Source organism: Ovis aries, chromosome 2, assembly GCF_016772045.2.
Source record: "Ovis aries strain OAR_USU_Benz2616 breed Rambouillet chromosome 2, ARS-UI_Ramb_v3.0, whole genome shotgun sequence".
Lineage (NCBI taxonomy): Eukaryota > Metazoa > Chordata > Mammalia > Artiodactyla > Bovidae > Ovis > Ovis aries.
In genome coordinates this window covers 67539006-67557969 of record NC_056055.1, presented here as the reverse complement: position 1 = coordinate 67557969, position 18964 = coordinate 67539006, and the positions used below count along the sequence as shown (strand labels likewise).

General features: G+C 43.5%; 1 long non-coding RNA gene across 2 annotated transcripts in view; it reads right to left on the bottom strand.

Moving 5' to 3' along the window:
• The window catches only part of LOC105607911 (uncharacterized), a 156181-nt gene extending 139412 nt beyond the window's left edge, over window positions 1-16769 (bottom strand). For both annotated transcript variants that reach the window (XR_009599229.1, XR_006058660.2), the window contains exon 1: window positions 16626-16769. This is a non-coding gene — a long non-coding RNA (uncharacterized LOC105607911). The remainder of the gene's footprint in view (window positions 1-16625) is intronic.
• Between the last annotated feature and the right edge of the window lie 2195 nt (window positions 16770-18964).

Genomic DNA, 18964 nt, shown 5'->3' with positions numbered 1-18964 from the left:
ATAGAAGAACTGTACAAAAAAGATCTTCACGACCCAGATAATCATGATGGTGTGATCAGTCATCTAGAGCCAGACATCCTGGAATGTGAAGTCGCATGAGGTGGCCAAAGTACTGGAGTTTCAGCTTTAGCATTATTCCTTCCAAAGAAATCCCAGGGCTGATCTCCTTCAGAATGGACTGGTTGGATCTCCTTGCTTTGGCCACCTCATGCAAAGAGTTGACTCATTGGAAAAGACTCTGATGCTGGGAGGGATTGGGGGCAGGAGGAGAAGGGGACGACCGAGGATGAGATGGCTGGATGGCATCACTGACTCGATGGACGTGAGTCTGAGTGAACTCCGGGAGTTGGTGATGGACAGGGAGGCCTGGCGTGCTGCGATTCATGGGGTCACAAAGAGTCGGACACGACTGAGCGACTGAACTGAACTGATAATAATAAGACCAAATATATGTTTTAAAAAGAAAACCCAGGTAACTCTAGGATCAGTGGCTAGGCTGGATTGGATTAGAGGGAGAGAAACTAGAGGTAGGAATACTAGTTTCAGGCCTACCTTGCTCACTTTTATTCATTAATTTGGAAAATCTCTAGACGTACCTACAGTGTGCCAGATACTGTTCTGGGCATGGCAAATAAAGGCGTGAAGAAAACAAATGAAATGCCAGCTCTCTTGGATGTTCCTTTCATTTGGGGGAGTACAGATAATAGACAAATAAATCTACGGAGTTGGGTACTGATGTGCTAAGAAGGAAAAAGAAGCAGGTGAAAAGGATGGAGTGTGCTGGGGGGCACTATTGTTTTTTTTCCTTCCTTTTATTCCCCTTCTCACTGTGGTAAATGTGCATAACATAAAATTTACCATGTTAATCATTTTTAAGTTAAAGTTCATGGCATTGAATACATCCACATTGCTATATAACTAAAACAGCTGTTGAGGACACAACATAAACTGTTTAGAACCAACTAGACCCAAGATGGTCGAAGAGTTGACTTCCAGAAGACCTAGAGCTTCATTACACACTCCCTCTAACACATCAGCGTGCTAAATGACACACCCACCAGCGCCATGACAGTTCCAAGGCTGACCGTAAAAGGCCGAAAGCGGGCAGGGGCCCACTTCCTGGAAATTCCCACCCTTCCTCAAAATAGTTGGACTAATTCTCCCCACTTACTCGTTAGCCTATGAAATTACCCAGTCCATAAAAACTAGTCACTCCATACTTTGGGGCCATCTCACCTTTTGAGACAGACTTTGTTCTTTCTATGGCATGTATATCTCTCAAAAATAAACCTACTTCTTACCTGTCACTTGGTCTCTCACTGAATTCCTTCTGCACTGAGACATAAAGAACCTGAGTTTTATAAAGTCCTGAAACCAGGTGTGCAAGATTTCAATGAAAAGGCACGTCAAGTCCCCATCTGAGCCTTGGCTGGGTTCAAGTCCCAGTTGGAGTTGTGTGGTTTCACAATCATCACCACCATCCACCTCCAGAACTGTTTTGGGGGAATTCAGATTGACAGAGTGGTTGAAGACTTCTCCAGATACACTAGCAACTGAGTAGACACCTGAACAGAATGAGAACAAGCTTAGGGTAGTGTGTTTCACACCATGGAAACAGTTAAGACGACATCAGTAGCCCAGGTGACAGCTGATATAATAGGGTTTGGTGTAGCTGAAACCCTGCTTCAAAAGCGTGGAGGAGGGAATTGGGAGTCACTTTTCCCTTGGAAGTGATGCAATTAGCAGAGATTTCAAACCAGAACCATGAGAGACAAACAATTCACTGCTAAGCACAAGCTCTTTCATCATAGAGAGGATCTTCATATTTGTCCTGGGGTTCTGCATCAAAGAGCATGAGGTGGTTGTGAATGCAAATTTACGAGGCTGTGAAATTTACTGAGTTTCCTTATTGAGTCATAGCCTTTCTTCCATCAAATATGATCGAGGAGTCATGAGTTTCCTTCAGAATGTCCTTTAGCTTGTTGGTACAAGTTTCTCCGCAACAGGAGCAATTAGTCATACATTATTGGGTACTTTCCAGTTTTCTAGGTACAGAGGAAAACAGGGACACGCCTATATCTCCTCGACTTGGTCACCAGAAATACGTTTAGACCTTAATCTGTTCAGCTAACCTAATAATTTGTCATCCATGAATCCTCCATGTGCTCTGCATTCTGCATCTGATTCCTCATCTTCAATGAAAGATCCAAATCATGATTTTTGACTTAGTGGGATATTTGAAAGATTAACTTGTTGTGCTAATATCATACAGGAGTCACAACACCATGTCTTGTGTCAAAGCCACACAAAGGAAATTTAGGGATGCACAAAAGAAACTAAACATGTTGTCCTCCTTTGAGCTGCTCTTCAAATTTGCTTTCCTTAAAAACTTGTTGTCGTGGCTGTTTTAGTTGCTAAGTCGTGGCCAATTCTTTTGTGACCCCATGAACTGTAGTCTACAAGGGTCCTCTGTCCATGGGAGTTCCAAGACAAGAATACTGGAGTGGGTTGCCATTTCCTTCTCCAGGGGATCTTCCCAACACAGGGAGGAACCTGTGTCTCCTGCATTGGCAGGCTGATTCTTTAACACTGAGCCACCTGAGAAGCCCCTTGGAAACTTGTAGAGAAACTTAAATATGTTTGCCCAAGGAAGGTGCTTGTTTCTTTAATGAAAAGCAATAAGAGGAAATGGAGTTGTTTGGCCTGTAAGGAGGAGCAGTCCTTGTAAACAGAGGCAGAGCCAGTGCAAATTCACAGTGTGAGAATTTGGGGGGTGTGTATAACAAGTCTGCAAAATTTTCTGCAGAACTGCTACAGCTTGCAATAGTTAGGGTTAGATACATGGTGTGTTTGGACAGGGAAAGCAGAGATTCCACCATTTATAAAGAGGATTCAAGTACAATGTGATGTGTTGAATAACCCATCACTAACTACACATCTCCCTGGGGTTTAATTTTAGATGTTCACAAAACTTTATCTGAAACTCTTGGGCCATATGTTTTGGAATTCAAAATTTTTTCAGAAACATGGTACATATATTACCTAGCATTAATTACGTGGTACTTCCAGCAGAGTCCGTAATTAATTAAACCCATCAATATATTCCCAGTGAACTGTATGATTATTTGTACCAAGTAGGATAAATAAGGATCATGAATAGACTTATCTCATCAGTTGAGCTCAGATTTTGCTGCCAAATGAGTTTGAGCACCAAACTTGTGGTTTCAGAGACAAAACTCTGAAATTTCAGAATTGTGGCTAAGGGACTGTGGATTTACTAATACGATAACCTTTCTCTGTGCAATTCCAAAAAGCAAGCAATTGCTTAAACCAATCTCATGAGTAGTTAGGGTGCTATGAATCAAGAATCTGGGTCCGGGCAAAAAAGAATTACTCAACACCACATCCTTCTACACACAGTGTATGTGACTGTAACAGGAGGTCCTTTGTTGGGGATTAACTGATATATATCAGTAGGACCTGAAAATACACAAGAACTGATAGACTTTGCAGGGTGCTTTTTTCGGCTCACCAGAAGGCAGAAACCAATGGATCATATCCAGCTAGGCAGGTGCAGGCCACAGACAGTTGATACATCCCAAGTGTATTTTGAAAGGATCTTATTACCTAAGATCCTAAGGGGGTTGTTGCCTCGTTGCCTTAGGAACCACAGGTAAGGATAATTAACTCAGCTACTCATTTTAGCCACTCTTCAGTTCTCAATACACTTTCTCACAGACATGGCTGCCTAACAGTTGCCAGACCTGCACTCAGGACATATTTCTTCTCCTGGAAGGTTCACTTGGCACCTGTGGCTGCTCCATCCCTAGGTGGGCTCACGTACCATGCTCTCCCAACAGGCCACACACTGGACAGCCTCTGGTTTCCGTCTCCTGGGTTTCAGGTTAACTAGCCCAAAGCAAAGCAACCTGGACAATGTGGGTCACAGGATGGCTTGGGAGCCAGGTGAGTAGCTTTTTACTTTTTCCTTACTGTGGGTATTTCCTAGTCAAGGAACATATAGAACTTTCTTGACAGGAGCCTTACTCCTATCAGGTCAAGAAATTAATATTTTACTTTTGATTTAGTATTCATATAGAAAATCATACCTTAATGAGGAGACAATTTTTCAACACAGTATTTACTAAGCATGTATTATGTGTCACTGTATCAGGTATAAGCTGTATCTGCAAAGAGTTTAGAGGCTAGAGTGTGTGTGAGGGGGGGTATATGTGAGTGTGGAGCTAAGAATAGCCTTGTTGTTGTTTAGTAGCTCAGTCGTGTCTGACTCTTTGCGACCCCGTGGACCGTAGCCTGCCAGGCACTTTTGTCCACAGGATTTTCCGCGGAAGAACACTGGAGTGGGTTGCCATTTCCTTCTCCAGGGGATCTTTACTGCTGAGTCACCTGGGAAGCCCAAGAATAGCCTTAGGACCCCAGTTTGGCTAATGTAAGCAGAGATGCTTACCGGAAAGCTCATGGGCAGACTCAGCTTGAGCGGGTCTTGCTCATACTATACACGAGATGCCTGACGGTGGGGGAGCCATCTTGAACCTATGAGGATGAAAACCACAGGGAGATGGCAGAGCAGAAAGAATGGAAAACCTTGTCCCCTGTACTGGAGGTGGCTTCTCTTGTCTCCTGCTTTAACCTTAGAATGCTATACAAAGCAAAAAAAGTTCTGAACAGTCTGCCTCCAGATATTTTGTGATGTGAAATAAAATAAAGGTCTATCTTGTTTGGCTATTGTAGTTGAGATTCTATCATCTATAGCCAATTGTAATCCTGATAAAATATTCTAGTTTTCCCTCTGTCTATGTAGATATATGGGCTTCCCTGGTAGCTCACCTGGTAAAGAATCCAAATGCAGGAGACCCAGGTTCAACCCCTGGGCTGGGAAGATCCCCTGGAGAAGGAAATGGCTTCCCACTCCAGTATTCCAGCCTGGAAAATTCCATGGACTGTACAGTTCATGGGGTCACAAACAGTCAGACATGACTGAATGACTTTCACTTTCATCTAGATAGATAAATTCTAACACTGACAACAATATGAAGCAGGTAATATTAGCCTTCAGCTCAGTTCAGTTGCTCAGCCATGTCCAACTCTTTGCAACCCCATGCACTGCAGCACACCAGGCCTCCTTGTCTATCGCCAGCTCCCCAAGTTTGCTCAAACTCATGTCTATCAAGTCAGTGATGCCATCCAACCATCTCATCCTCTGTCGTCCCCTTCCCCTCTTGTCTTCAATCTTTCCCAGCATCAGGGTCTTTTTGAATGAGTCAGCTCTTCACATCAAGTGGCCAAAGTACTGGAGCTTCAGCTTCAACATCAGTCCTTCCAATGAATATTCAGGGTTGATTTCCTTTAAGATGGACTGGTTGGATCTCCTTGCAGTTCAAGGGACTCTCAAGAGTCTTCTCCAACACCACAGTTCAAAAGCATCAATTCTTTGGTGCTCAGCTCTTTATATTCCAACTCTCTCACCCATACATGACTACTGGAAAAACCACAGCCTTGACTAGACAGACCTTTGTTGTCAAAATAATGTCTCTGCTTTTTAATATGCTGTCTAGGTTGGTCATAACTTTCCTTCCAAGGAGTAAGCGTATTTTAATTTCGTGGCTGTTGTCACCATCTGCAGTGATTTTGGAGCCCCCAAAATAAAGTCTGCCACTGTTTCCACTGTTTCCCTATCTATTTGCCATGAACTGATGGGACTGGATGCCATGATCTTCATTTTCTGAATGTTGAGCTTTAAGCCAACTTTTTCACTCTCCTCTTTCACTTTCATCAAGAGGTTCTTTAGTTCTTCTTCACTTTCTGCCATAAGGGTGGTGTCATCTGCATATCTGAGGTTATTAATATTTCTCCCAGCAATCTTGATTCCAGCTTGTGCTTCATCCAGTCCAGTGTTTCTCATGATGTACTCAGTTCAGTTGCTCAGTCGTGTCCGACTCTTTGTGACCCCATGAATCGCAGCACGCCAGGCCTCCCTGTCCAGCACCAACTCCCAGAGTTCACTCAGATTCACATCCATCGAGTCAGTGATGCCATCCAGCAATCTCATCCTCTGTCATCCCCTTCTCCTCCTGCCCCCAATCCCTCCCAGCATTAGAGTCTTTTCCAATGAGTCAACTCTTCGCATGTGCATATAAGTTAAATAACCAGGGTGGCAATATACAGCCTTGATGTACTCCTTTCCTGATTTGGAACCAGTCTGTTGTTCCATGTCCAGTTCTAACTGGTTGGTTCCTGACCTGCATACAGATTTCTCAGGAGGCAGGTCAGGTGGTCTGGTACTCCCATCTCTTGAAGAATTTTCCACAGTTTGTGGTGAACCACACAGTCAAAGGCTTTGGCATAGTCAGTAAAGCAGAAATAGATGTTTTTCTGGAACTCTCTTGCTTTTTCAATGATCCAGCAGATGTTGGCCATTTGATCTCTGGTTCCTCTGCCTTTTCTAAAACCAGCTTGAACATCTGGAAGTTCACAGATCCAGGTTCAACACGTATTGATGAAGCCTGGCTTGGAGAATTTTGAGCATTACTTTACTCGAGTGTGAGATGAGTGCAATTGTGTGGTAGGTTGAACATTCTTTGGCAGTGCCTTTCTTTGGGATTGGAATGAAAACTGACATTTTCCAGTCCTGTGGCCACAGCTGAGTTTTCCAAATTTGTTGGCATATTGAGTGCAGCACTTTCACAGCATTGTCTTTTAGGATTTGAAATAGCTCAACTGGAATTCCATCACACAGCCGCCAAATACTAGCCTTATTTTAGCTTAAAAAGACGTATTTATTTGACTGTGCCGGGTCTTAGTTGCAGCACATGGGATCTTTACTTGCAGCATGTAAGCTCTTGGTGTAGCATGGGGGATCTTCTTCCCTGACCAGGGATTGAACCTGAGCCCTCTGCATTGGGTGCATGGAGTCTTAGCCACTGGACCACCAGGGAGGTCGCTAGTCTTGTTTTTAAAAGAGAAAATAGGTTCAAGTAGATAAAGTGGGCTTACCTTGGTCACTCCATTGGAAAGTGACCTGGGATGTATGCTGAGGTCTGGGTCAGTCAAATGCCCAATGCTCTTTTTCCTGTACCATGTGTCTTTCTCTAGAGCTCTTGGACTGACAAGGGAAATGCTCCTCCAAGTCTCTTTTTAAAGCATACATTGTTATAAGACTTGAAGCAGTAGCATTAACACCCACTTGTTAAAAAGAAAAATGAGTTAGCTCAGATTCTATCCCTCTTCCTGATACTTTTCCTTTTTGAACAATTGTTTTCAATCTCTGTCCATCTGCATACAGAGCTGCAGCTATTCTATCTGTATTATTATTGTTTTTTTTTTTCAGCTAACAACAATATTTCTTGATCTTTCTTTATATCTCATATTATGTGAAACAAAAAAAATACATTCTCTAAAATGATGCAGGGGGAGGGGAATCATATGTGCTATGAAAACCCCATAAAGTTTGTATTTTGGTTTTTCATTTTTGCATTGGGGTAATCACAGCATGTGAATTTTATAGACTGTCATTTACAGTGAAAATTATATTGTGTTATCCACAAGCTCCATGAAGACAAAACTTTCTCCATGTTTTTGTTCACCCTCGTATCACTTGTGCTTAGTGTGCTAATAGTAAAGCTGACTCAATAAATATTTGTTGGCTGAAAAACTATTTCTAAATACTCTTCATACTTAATATACATATGCCCAGATAGTGTTCCTTTTAGTGGACATGCCTCAATTTACCTTTCTCATAATTATTGGCTACTTACGCTGTTTTTATTTTCTTGCTCTTATGAAAAATATGTTGATGAAAAGTTTTATGCATGTGGTTTTCTCTGCATTTGTACTACTGGCTTAAGATAACAGAATCTGTGCCCAGGGTAAAATCACAGGGTCAATTATTATTTTTTTTTAACAAGTCTTTATATGCATTTTCTGAAAATACTTTTTAAAAGAGAGCAGTTTACAAAGGCAGTAGCAAGGCAGCAGTGTCACCACACCCTCACCTGCCCTGGTTTTTGTGGTGGCTATTGACTTAAGTAGAAGAATCCCTCAATCAATTAACATGCTTATATAACCTTGGTTTAGTGTCACAGGCATTCTATGCCAAATAAATACTCATTAAAATAATTTTGGTCATGTCTTTTTTATTATCTGATGCATAAGAAGCACAGGTGCAATTCAACTGTATCTCAGCCTCTAGCTTCTATGATTGAGCTATACATGTAAATATCAGTTGTAATTATCACAAAACTATTATTTTATTGTGTAGCTTTTTTGAGCATCATAATGAGAAAGATGATTTTTACATGAGACACTATAACACATCCTTGTTTTCATACTAAGTTGTTCAGTGAATTTATCCATATCTCTATATATTTCTATCTCCCTGGAGATTCCATTCCCAAGGAAAGTATGTTTTTCATGCATATTTAAAATCAATATAGACCAGAGGCTTAACTAAAACTACAGTGATCTCTGGAACAAACAAGTAATCAAGACAAAGTACTGTACCTTTATGAGCTATTTGTCAAAGTCCAAATAATTAACATGGTTAAATGTTCTAAAGTAGGCACTGTGTCAGGTACTTGAACTGGTATTTTCTTAGAAAAACTTCCTAAGCTCTGGCCATAGGAACAGTGTATCTAGAGGTAACCCCTGGCTCTAAACAGAATTATAAATTAAGTGACTTAAGGTATCATTCTAAAGTAGAAGTATGAAGGGTGTTAAAGGAGATCAAAGTACTCTTCAGCCCAGTGGTTGTTAAGCATGGCTCTCGCCTTTCTTCTCAATATTGTGACTGGTAGCTACACGTGGGGTGTTTACCTGCCCCATATCTGCCTTTGCCCAGGAAGAAGGAGGGGCTGCTGCCTACTGTGACCCCATGGAGGGGGTACTTAGCTCTGGAGCAATCCTGCTTTCAGGTGTAGCTGGGATGAGGACAGTCAAGAGTGTTGAAAAAGCACTTAGCAGTCCCTTGAGCCATGCAATCCTGGCCTGTTCTAGGAGCTGCAACTGGTCCCATTCAATGTTCAGAGGGCACCCCATTACCATGACCTCCCAAGTCCCCTTTAAGACAGCTGTGCTCCATGCCCCTAGGGCCACTGCAAGTGTCAGCTGGGAGACACCTGGCAGGCCTTCTAGCCCACCCCGTGCATTTACTTTACTTTTGCTTTTAATTAAATTCAAAACAGTACCCCAAAAGTACAGATCTAGCTTCACCACCATTTTCCTCTCCCCCTAAGTCACAGGGTCTCCCACTCACTTTCCGAGTTAACCACTGTGGCCAAGATGCGAGTATTCTTCCAGCCCCTTTTCTCCTCATTTGCAGACAGATACACATGTATGTACTGCATAAACAGTTTCATACCATGTGTATTGTTCTTCGACTTGCCTTTCTTTAGCAACATATCTTGAAGAACTTTCTATGTTGGTTTATACAGATTAGCTTACTGCTTTTAACCTAACTGATGGAAAACATCCTCAGAGGCGGTCAGCAGAAATAGCTAAAAAAGTTGTGACCCTCAAATCAGGCAGTCAAGACAGACATCAGAATTCAATTCAATCCCCCTCCCTTAATTTTTATACAGGAAACATTTCAAACATACAAAACAGTGGAAACCACAGGAAACACACACATAACATTCCACTAGATTCAACAACTGTTACCACTTTCATTGGCTGTTGTTTTAATATCTGCTGGAGTTATGTGGCTCTAAGTTGAGATGTATATGAAAAGAAGCAGGATTCATGAAGTCCAAAGGTCTTAAGAATTATGAAGAAAAGACATTTACAAATTATAAGAGCCAAAGAAATATAAAATTATCTCAAAAGTACATATAAGATGTAGATTTTCCATTAGTAGAAGGAAGAATTAGTAACCCAGGGATGTGGGCTAGAAGGCTACCCCTTCTTGGAATTAGGGAGTGACTAGCATAAGTATCTCGGAGAAGGCAAAGGCACCCCACTCCAGTACTCTTGCCTGGAAAATCCCGTGGACGGAGGAGCCTGGTAGGCTGCAGTCCATGAGGTCGCTAAGAGTCGGACATGACTGAGCAACTTCACTTTCACTTTTCACTTTCATGCATTGGAGAAGGAAATGGCAACCCACTCCAGTGTTCTTGCCTGGAGAATCCCAGGGACTGGGGAGCCTGGAGGGCTGCCGTCTATGGGGTCTAACAGAGTCACAACTGAAGCGACTTAGCAGCAGCAGCAGCAGCGTAAGTATAAACAACGTTTAGTGAGTTCCATCCAGATACATTTTTCTGGGAGCTATGTGTCTTCTGATATACTAGGCAAAACCCCAAAGACATGGGATGATATATGCATTTTCTTGATATGTAAAAAGAAGAATCACTCTTCCTGTCTACAAATTCTGATCTTGTGATGGTCTTGAAATCTTTCCCTTAAAGTTCACTAAGAAAGTAATCATCTGTCTAGAGGGCAGGCATCTTTTAAAAAAAGTTTTATTGGAGTATAGGTGCTTCATAATGTTGTGTTAGTTTTTACTGAATAGCAAAATGAAACAGATATACATACATCTCCTCTTTTTTTGCATTTCCTTCCCATTTACATCACCACAGAGCATCAAGTAAAATTCTCTGTGCTATACAATAGGTTATCATTATTTATCTATCTCATACAGAGTGTCAATAGCATAGATACGTCAATCTCAATCTCCCAATTCCTCCCACTCCCCACCATGGGTATCTTTTTATAAAAAGAAAAACTTAAAATTAGAGAAATGGAATATTACACAGGAATAAAATTGGATGAAATATAGCTATACTCAGCAATCTGAATAAATTTTAGAAATGTAATTTGTAGTGAAAAAGAGCTGGTTGCAGAAGACTACATAGAGTGTGACTCTATTCTTATAAAGCTCAAAAGCTAGCAAATCCAAACAATATATTGTTTAGGAAGATGTACATGTCTGGTTAAAAAAAAAAACAGCAACTTTTTAAACAAATGCATGATTTAGGACAGTGATTACCTTGAAATGGTTGGGGGATGGGGTTAGGATTTGGAAGCCTGTGGCATCATCAAAACTATTTGTAATGTTCTACTGATTAATAATGTGGTGGATTCATGTATTCATTTTACTATATGCTCCCAAGTTTACACAGATGTTACTTACACGATTTTGTATGTATCAAATATAACATAAAAAATTTTAAGTGAAAACAAAAACCAGACTTACAAAACAGAATAATAAAATGTGTAAAGTTAAAGCCTAAAGAAGAACTAGAGTTTTAAATTTATAACTTTAATTAACTGAATACTCATTTTGGACATGCAAATCTCTGAATAGTTTATAGAAAAAACTACCTTGAAAGGCGTCAAACTACATTTAGCACATCATCCAAATGTACTATTCATATAGTCATTCCTTTCGCAGCATTTAATTTTAATTTTTTGCCAGTCTAGCACACAAGAATAAGCATTCTTAAATGTATTTCTTTCAATATGTGTGCAAGTATATGTGGGGGATGGGTAGATACCTAAAAGTGGAGTTGCCAGGTCAAAGAGTAAAAGATAGAAGTTGAGAGTCAGAGAAGTTAAATATAAACTTGTGTTGTGGGGGAGGAGGGAAGAGGGAGAAATTAGAGGAAGATGATCAAAAGGTAAACTTCCAATTATATCATTATAAGACATTATAAAATAAACATTACAAGATAAATATTAGGGATGTAATGTACAACATGCTAACCACAGCTACCACTGCCATACGATATACAGAAAAGTTGTTAAAAGGATAAATCCTAAGAGTTCTCATCACAAGGAGAACATTATTTCTCATTTTCCTTTTGTTGTAAGATGACGCCTATTAGCTGAACCTGTTGTAGTAATCATTTCCCAGTATGTGTAAATGAAACTGTCATGCTGTATGCCTTAAACTTATACAGGGATCTATGACAATTATTTCTCAATGAAACTACAAAACATGCAAAACTCAGACTCACATAGGCAGCAAGTAGCAAAGTCAAAACTAGAAACAAGGCTCTTTTCAGGGGCTCAATGATACACCTACTGCCTGTAGAGGAAACACCTGTCTCGCCAAGGCAAGTGCCCCATTTTAGACTGAGATTTGACTCTTTCCCCATCCTATTTATCCAGCTTGCAGGTGAAGCACAGTATTGATTTCAGAACCTCAGAATACAAGCACTCCCTGTCACAAGAGGCACAGAATAGGGCTTTGTTTCCCAGGAAGGCAAGATGGTTTCTATGGGACTGACTTAGTGCCAGTGGCAGGAAAGAGAACCTCTGCTGAGCTGAGTCAGAGCCCAGAGTTCTTGTCCCATTTTTCAGAGTACTGTCCCTATGGCCCACAGAAGTGTCTCTTTATTTCTAAGAGCAGATTTTGCAATGTTTAGTGTTCAGAATGGAAATAATTATGTTACTGAAAATGCTGTTTGCTGTTTACAGGAAAGCACAAAGGCACACATAGAGCCCGTACCCAAAATGAAAAGAATGGATGGGAGAAATAGAAAATGTCAATAACCAACTGTGCCAGTCAGAGTCCTTTTCTTCCTACCTGAAATGTTCTCTGAAATTAAATTTATATATAATAAATACGCCACCCAAACCACAGGTAGTAGCAACACCAACCACATGTATTCAATTAGAGCATGTGATTAAAATATTAAAAACATTTCCTAAAATTTTTCTACCTTAGGGGCTATCAAGTTTCCCCAAATATCTCCTCATTTTGAATCAGAAACCAAACGAGAAATACATGTTGTATTTCACTGATACGGAGAAGGCAATGGCACCCCACTCCAGTATTCTTGCCTGGAAAATCCCATGGACGGAGGAGCCTGGTGGGCTGTAGTCCGTGGGATCGCGAAGAGTCGGACACGACTGAGCGAATTCCCTTTCACTTTTCACTTTCATGCATTGGAGAAGGAAATGGCGACCCACGCCAGTGTTCTTGCCTGGAGAATCCCAGGGACGGGAGAGCCTGGTGGGCTGCCGTCTATGGGGTCGCACAGAGTCAGACACGACTGAAGCGACTTAGCAGGAGCAGCAGCAGCAGCAGCACTTAAGTCTTTTAATCTATGTTTTCTTCCCTCATCATTTTTAATGCCTGCCAGTTTTTGAGGAAACTGGGTCATTTGTCTTTTAGAGTTTCTCACATACGATTTTGTTCACATGCCCCTAGTAGTGTTAACACATTCCTCTATTCCAATAGTTTCCCTAAACTGGTAGTTCGGTTTAGAAGCTTGATCAGATTCAGGTTTGCTCTTTTTTGGCAAAAATGTGTCATTTGCAGTGTTGTGTATTTCTAGCAATTGCATACAATGTCTAGTGGTCTTTTCTATATTAGTAGCCATTGATGACCATTGCCTTGATACAATTTTATTCGAGTTTTGGAAAATGCTGATGTTCAAATTTTGTCATTTCATTTGCTAGAATAATTTTCTCCTCAATTATTTAGTTATCCTGAGATACAGTTTGTACAGCTCATAGCTTGGGTTTCCCAGGAAGCAGAGTCCTTGAGACATGAGCTGTTTGTGTATTAGTCGTTCAGTGTGTTTGACTCTTTGTGACCCCAGGGACTGTAACCTGCTAAGCTCCTCAGCCCACGGAATTCTCCAGGTGAGAATTCTCCAGGCAGACTTTCCAATCCAGGGATCGAACCCGGGTCTTGAACCTGGGTCTCCTGCATTACAGGCAGATTCTTCACCAGCTGAACCACCTGGGGAGCCCCACTGAAAGCATGGTTCTAGGGAAAGCTAGTGGTGGGGGAACCTGAGACAGCCAGTTCAAGGGAGCCTCATCCAGTAGTCCTGCAGCTACAAACATCTGATTAAGTGATTCACTGTGACTTGATTTCCGAGAACTGATATGGACTGAGCCTCAAAATAGTTTATCCTGGGAGAAAAAGAGGGAATATTTAGTTATCAGCTTCTATTCCCCCGACTGGTCCACAGTTAGATCATGAAATGCTAACTCACTCACCCCTCAGGGTGCTGTGAAAAGTGAAGTCGCTCAGTCATGTCCAACTCTTTGTGACCCCATGGACTGTAGTCTACCAGGCTCCTCTGTCCATGGGATTTTCCAGGCAATAGTCCTGGAGTAGATTGACATTTCCTTCTCCAGGGGATCTTCCCAACCCAGGGCTCAAACCCGGGTCTCCCGCACTATAGACAGACGCTTTACCGTCTGAGCCACCAGGGAAGCAACATAGGCAACAAGATAGTTTCCATGGATTCTCACACTGGTATTAACAGGGAAGCACTGGAGTGGGAGGTAGGAGATGGGTCATCTGGGTCATTTCCAGCTTCCTCCATGAATAGAGGAAGAATAGCAGACAAGAATATGAGACAAGTGAGGGATAAAAGATCTAAAATGGTACATATCAAGTGTTAGATACAGTCCAAAAGAGCCAGATAAAATATGTAATTCTCTCTAACAACTTACCAGCTCTCAAAATAATGAATTAGTTCCACTGAATCTGCAAGGTAACCAATTAGGGCTTTTTGGGTTTTTATAAAGTATTATGACATATATATATATACATACACACACACACATATACATGTATGTATATATATGATATGTCTCAATTCATTGCAGTCATTTTTGTTATTAATGCTCAAATTTATCCCACTTTGGCCAGTGGGTGCTTCTGTAAGTTGGCTTCTTATCCGATTTAATGTAAGTCTATTAGTTTTTGATAGCTTCCTTGCTTTCTGAGTTGACAAGATACTCCCAGTCTTATTTTGGGTGCTTCTTGCCTTTAATCTAAAATAAGTCACTTCTCCAAATAGGTCTAGTTCCTTTCAAAGAAAAATGGTATTTAGAGACCACAATCTGGAATCTAAGAGTGCTTAATCCTGCCAGATTGGTCACTGTTCAGTGAACATTTTGAACAACAGATCTTGGGAAAAAAATTTAAGAAAATGTAAGTTCTAAATGACAATTTTAGTTCAAATTTAATATTGCTTAGCTTTGATTTTATATTTATCTTTTATATTAAAATAAGATTTGTAAGAACATTAACATAAATTATTGCTAACATTATGATTACTAAAAAGCAGTTGCATTCTCTTCATCCTTAAGATATATTCCTAAGGCATGTAGAACCAAACAATTGTGTTTTAAAGTTACTTGACATAATTCCCCTTTATATGGTTAAGCCACCAACTTGATATCTGTATTCATTTGTTGCATTCTGCTTTTTAAATGTTTAATTTTTCATAATCATAAAAATTAATGGCATCCCAGTCAAATCTACAAAACAAGATAGTCAGAGAAGTTTAGCTTCCATCCTTGTACTTTCCAACTTGCTCCATCTCTCCCAAATTTAATAATTTATCTTTCCACTTAGGAAATATAAAATGTATGTGTTCCTGCTTTCTTAGATTAACAGCAAGACCCCATGCTGCTGCTGCTGCTAAATCACTTCAGCCATGTCCGACTGCGACCCCATAGACAGCAGCCCACCAGGCTTCCCCATCCCTGGGATTCTCCAGGCAAGTACACTGGAGTGGGTTGCCATTTCCTTCTCCAATGCATGAGTGAAAAGTGAAAGTGAAGTCGCTGAGTCGTGTCCGACCCTCAGCGACCCCATGGACTGCAGGCTTCCAGGCTCCTCCGTCCATGGGATTTTCCAGGCAAGAGTACTGGAGTGGGTGCCACTGCCTTCTCCAGCAAGACACCATATTCACCTTTATTCATCTTGCCAGCACTATGTTCCTGACAAACTACTGTTCATCTTTTTTAAAACTGTATTGTCCTGTAGATGCAACATACTCACTTCTTGGAATAACTTGATTGGTACCCCCCAAAGACTAAAGGGTAAAGAATCCGCCAGCAATGTGGGAGACCTGGGTTCCATCCCTGAACTGGGAAGATCCTCTGGAGGAGGGCATGACAATCCACTCCAGTATTCTTGTCTGGAGAATCCTCATGGACAGAGGAGCCTGGCCAGCTAAAGAAAATGGGGTCTTAAAGTCAGACAAGGAGATCCAACCAGTTCATCCTAAAGGAGATCAGTCCTGGGTGTTCACTGGAAGAGCTGATTTTGAAGCTGAAACTCCAGTACTTTGGCCACCTCATGCGAAGAGCTGACTCATTGGAAAAGACCCTGATGCTGGGAGGGATTGGGGGCAGGAGGAGAAGGGGACGACAGAGGATGAGGTGGCTGGATGGCATCACCGACTCGATGGACATGAGATTGACTGAACTCCGGGAGTTGGTGATGGCCAGGGAGGCCTGGCGTGCTGCGATTCATGGGGTCGCAAAGAGTCAGACACGACTGAACGACTGAACTGAAAGTCAGACAAGACTGAGCGCGCGCGCACACACACATACACAGTAAACTAAATGAACTGTAGTTTTACTTATTCCGCTACTTCTGGCAAAGGTTCGTGTAAGGGAGGAGGGAATGGGAGCTTGCCAATCATAAGCAAATCTGTCTTGACTGAATGAAGGTATCATCTTCCCATGAATTTTTTTTTTTTTGGTGGTAAAATACACATAAAAAATTGACCATTTAAACCATTAAGTTGTGCAACCAGCATTTTTCAGAGTTCCAAATTGAAACTCTTCACCCATTAAACGAGTCCCCAAAACCATCCCAGGACCTTTAACAAGACTAAATGAAGACGCACCTGCTCGCCAGTTGCAGGCTTGGGCACTAGGAGGATTCTGCCTTCCCATCCGAGCAGGGATTCCAGCGGAGACCAAGCTAGCTCTCGGTTAACGCTCCCGCCCTCACCTATTGTCCCAGCGGGAGGAACCGGTATTTCCGGACTGGGGCCCCAGATCTAGTGATCCCGGGTAAGGGTGAGGTTAGTGGAGGAGGGGAACGGAAGCTGACCGTAAAAGTTAACTTTCCATCAAAATAATTAACCTGTTTTCCCATCCCCCTCCCAACAAAAACAAAAATCCCCACCCCTCCGCCGCCTCCAGCAAAAGTTGCCAATGGAACACCCACAATGGCTCCCAACCATTGTCCGGTGGTTTTTGAAAAAGTAGAGACGCTGACCAGTTCCTTGCCCACACCCATGGAGAGGATCGAAAAGCCGACCAGGTCAAGAATAAAGAAAATAGCACAGCGAATTCCACTCGCCCTTGGGCGGGAAGAAAGCTCAGCGGTAGTTTTGCAAAGAAGAAAAAAGCCAGACCGGTGAGCGCGCGGGCTGGAGTGACCAGGCAGGCAGTCCCTGCGGCCGTAGTCCCTACCCCACCGCTGGGTGGCGTGTGTGAACCTCCCCCCACTCCGCCTCGGTCCTTCCAGATACCCCAAAGTAAAGCTGCAAGAAACTGCGTTTCTCTCCCCCCGGCTCGCAAGCTTGGCACCCTTGGGGGCTCGAAGGAGACAGGCGACAGCCTCTGGCCACCCGAAGCCCCTCCGGGCCGCCGCTCTCTCCGGTCGCCGCCGCCCCAACCCCTCTGCCCCCACCCTGGATTTTTTTTTTTTTTTCCTCCCAAACCTCCAAACAGGAAATAGCTTGAGTCACAATAATACACGGGAGCGGCGGCCGAGGCCACTCGCACCCGCCCATTCCCCAGGCCGCCTCCAGTACTCCGGCTCCGCCAGGCGCCGCCGGCGACGCGCGGGGAGCGCAGGGGACATCGGCCCAGCCGCCGGCGTCGTGTCGGAGGCGCCCAAGCGCCGGCCAGAGCCGCCTTCACCCTGAGCCCGACCCCGACTGCGCGAACTTCGGCCGCCACCAGCTTCCAGGCGAGTCCCCTCCTCCCCTCTCCCTTCAGACCACCGAGCGCCCGCGGGCGTCCCGGCACGGCCCTCTGCGAGGCTGGAAGAGAGCCGCCCCCAGCGCCGCAGCCGCGCTCCGGCGGCGCGAGGACACCTTGCTCGGGTCTCGACTTCGGCTGCGGAGGGCTTTGCGGGGTGCTGGGGAGTGCTCTCTGGTTCATCGTGCGGGCGGAGGTGGAGGGGTAGCGCGAGTAAACGCGAGCTGATGTCAGCCCACGTCCCTGTAGATTCGGAGTATACTTTCTTGGACAGTAACTTTTTTCTCCCCTTTCTGGGGATCCTTAACTGACTTTTGCCTCCCCGCTCCCTCCAGGGGATGACAGTCACGGTTCTCCTGCGGAATCGTCTAGAAGCGGGGCGGCTACAGGTGCCTGCGACCCACTTTCTTTCTCCTACCTGGCCTGGAGTTCTCGCCTCCAAGGGACGGGAAATGTTTCACTTTCTGTTGAGCTTCTCTTTAACCAGATTAAAAGGGCCTCTGAGTTTGTGTTGGAGCGGTCACCATTCGCAGCGTCCAGAGGAGGCTTTACTCGGGCCGAGGGAGGCGCGGGCTCGTTGAGAGCAGGTGGGGGCTGCCTGCGGAATCTCCGCCGCACACCTGAGAGCCCGGGAGATGCTCTTTAGCCCGGGAGCCCCGAGCTCCCACCTCCGCAGAATCTTGGAGAATTGTTTTTCCCCACTTTCTGACCCATTTGTAAGGGAGGGGCCGAGTTCGTCAATGTGCTGGGCGTTGTCAGTCTTCAAGGGGTACATTGCAAGGTTCTGCTATAGGGAGCTCGGTCAAAATTGGATATCTTTGTGTTGGAGAAAGGCCACTGAATTCCAGGCATTCTTGGAGGTTGAGAAGGGTGTTTTCAAGACCGTTCTGAAGTCGGCTTGAGGGCTTTCTGCGAAACTACCGCTCTGTCAGCTCTCCTTATCGCCTGTGGTTGCTTTCTAGTCCCGGGGTGGGTGCGTACGAAGGTACGCTAGGTGCAGTGAGACCTTCCAGCCTGGTTTCTCAGCGCATTTTTACGAAGGTTGTGAATAACCCTCCGCGTTTCCTGGTGAGAGGACCGTGGTTCTAGAGCGGTTGGATTAATAGGGTGGCTGCGTTACTTCAAGCGCTCTGGGGCCTTGTTGCTGTGAACAACAGGAACATCGGCATCACCTAGGGGCATGTTGAAATATGGGATTTCAGAGTTACCCTGGCCTGCTCAATCAAGGTCCTCAGGGGATCCTTTGAGTATT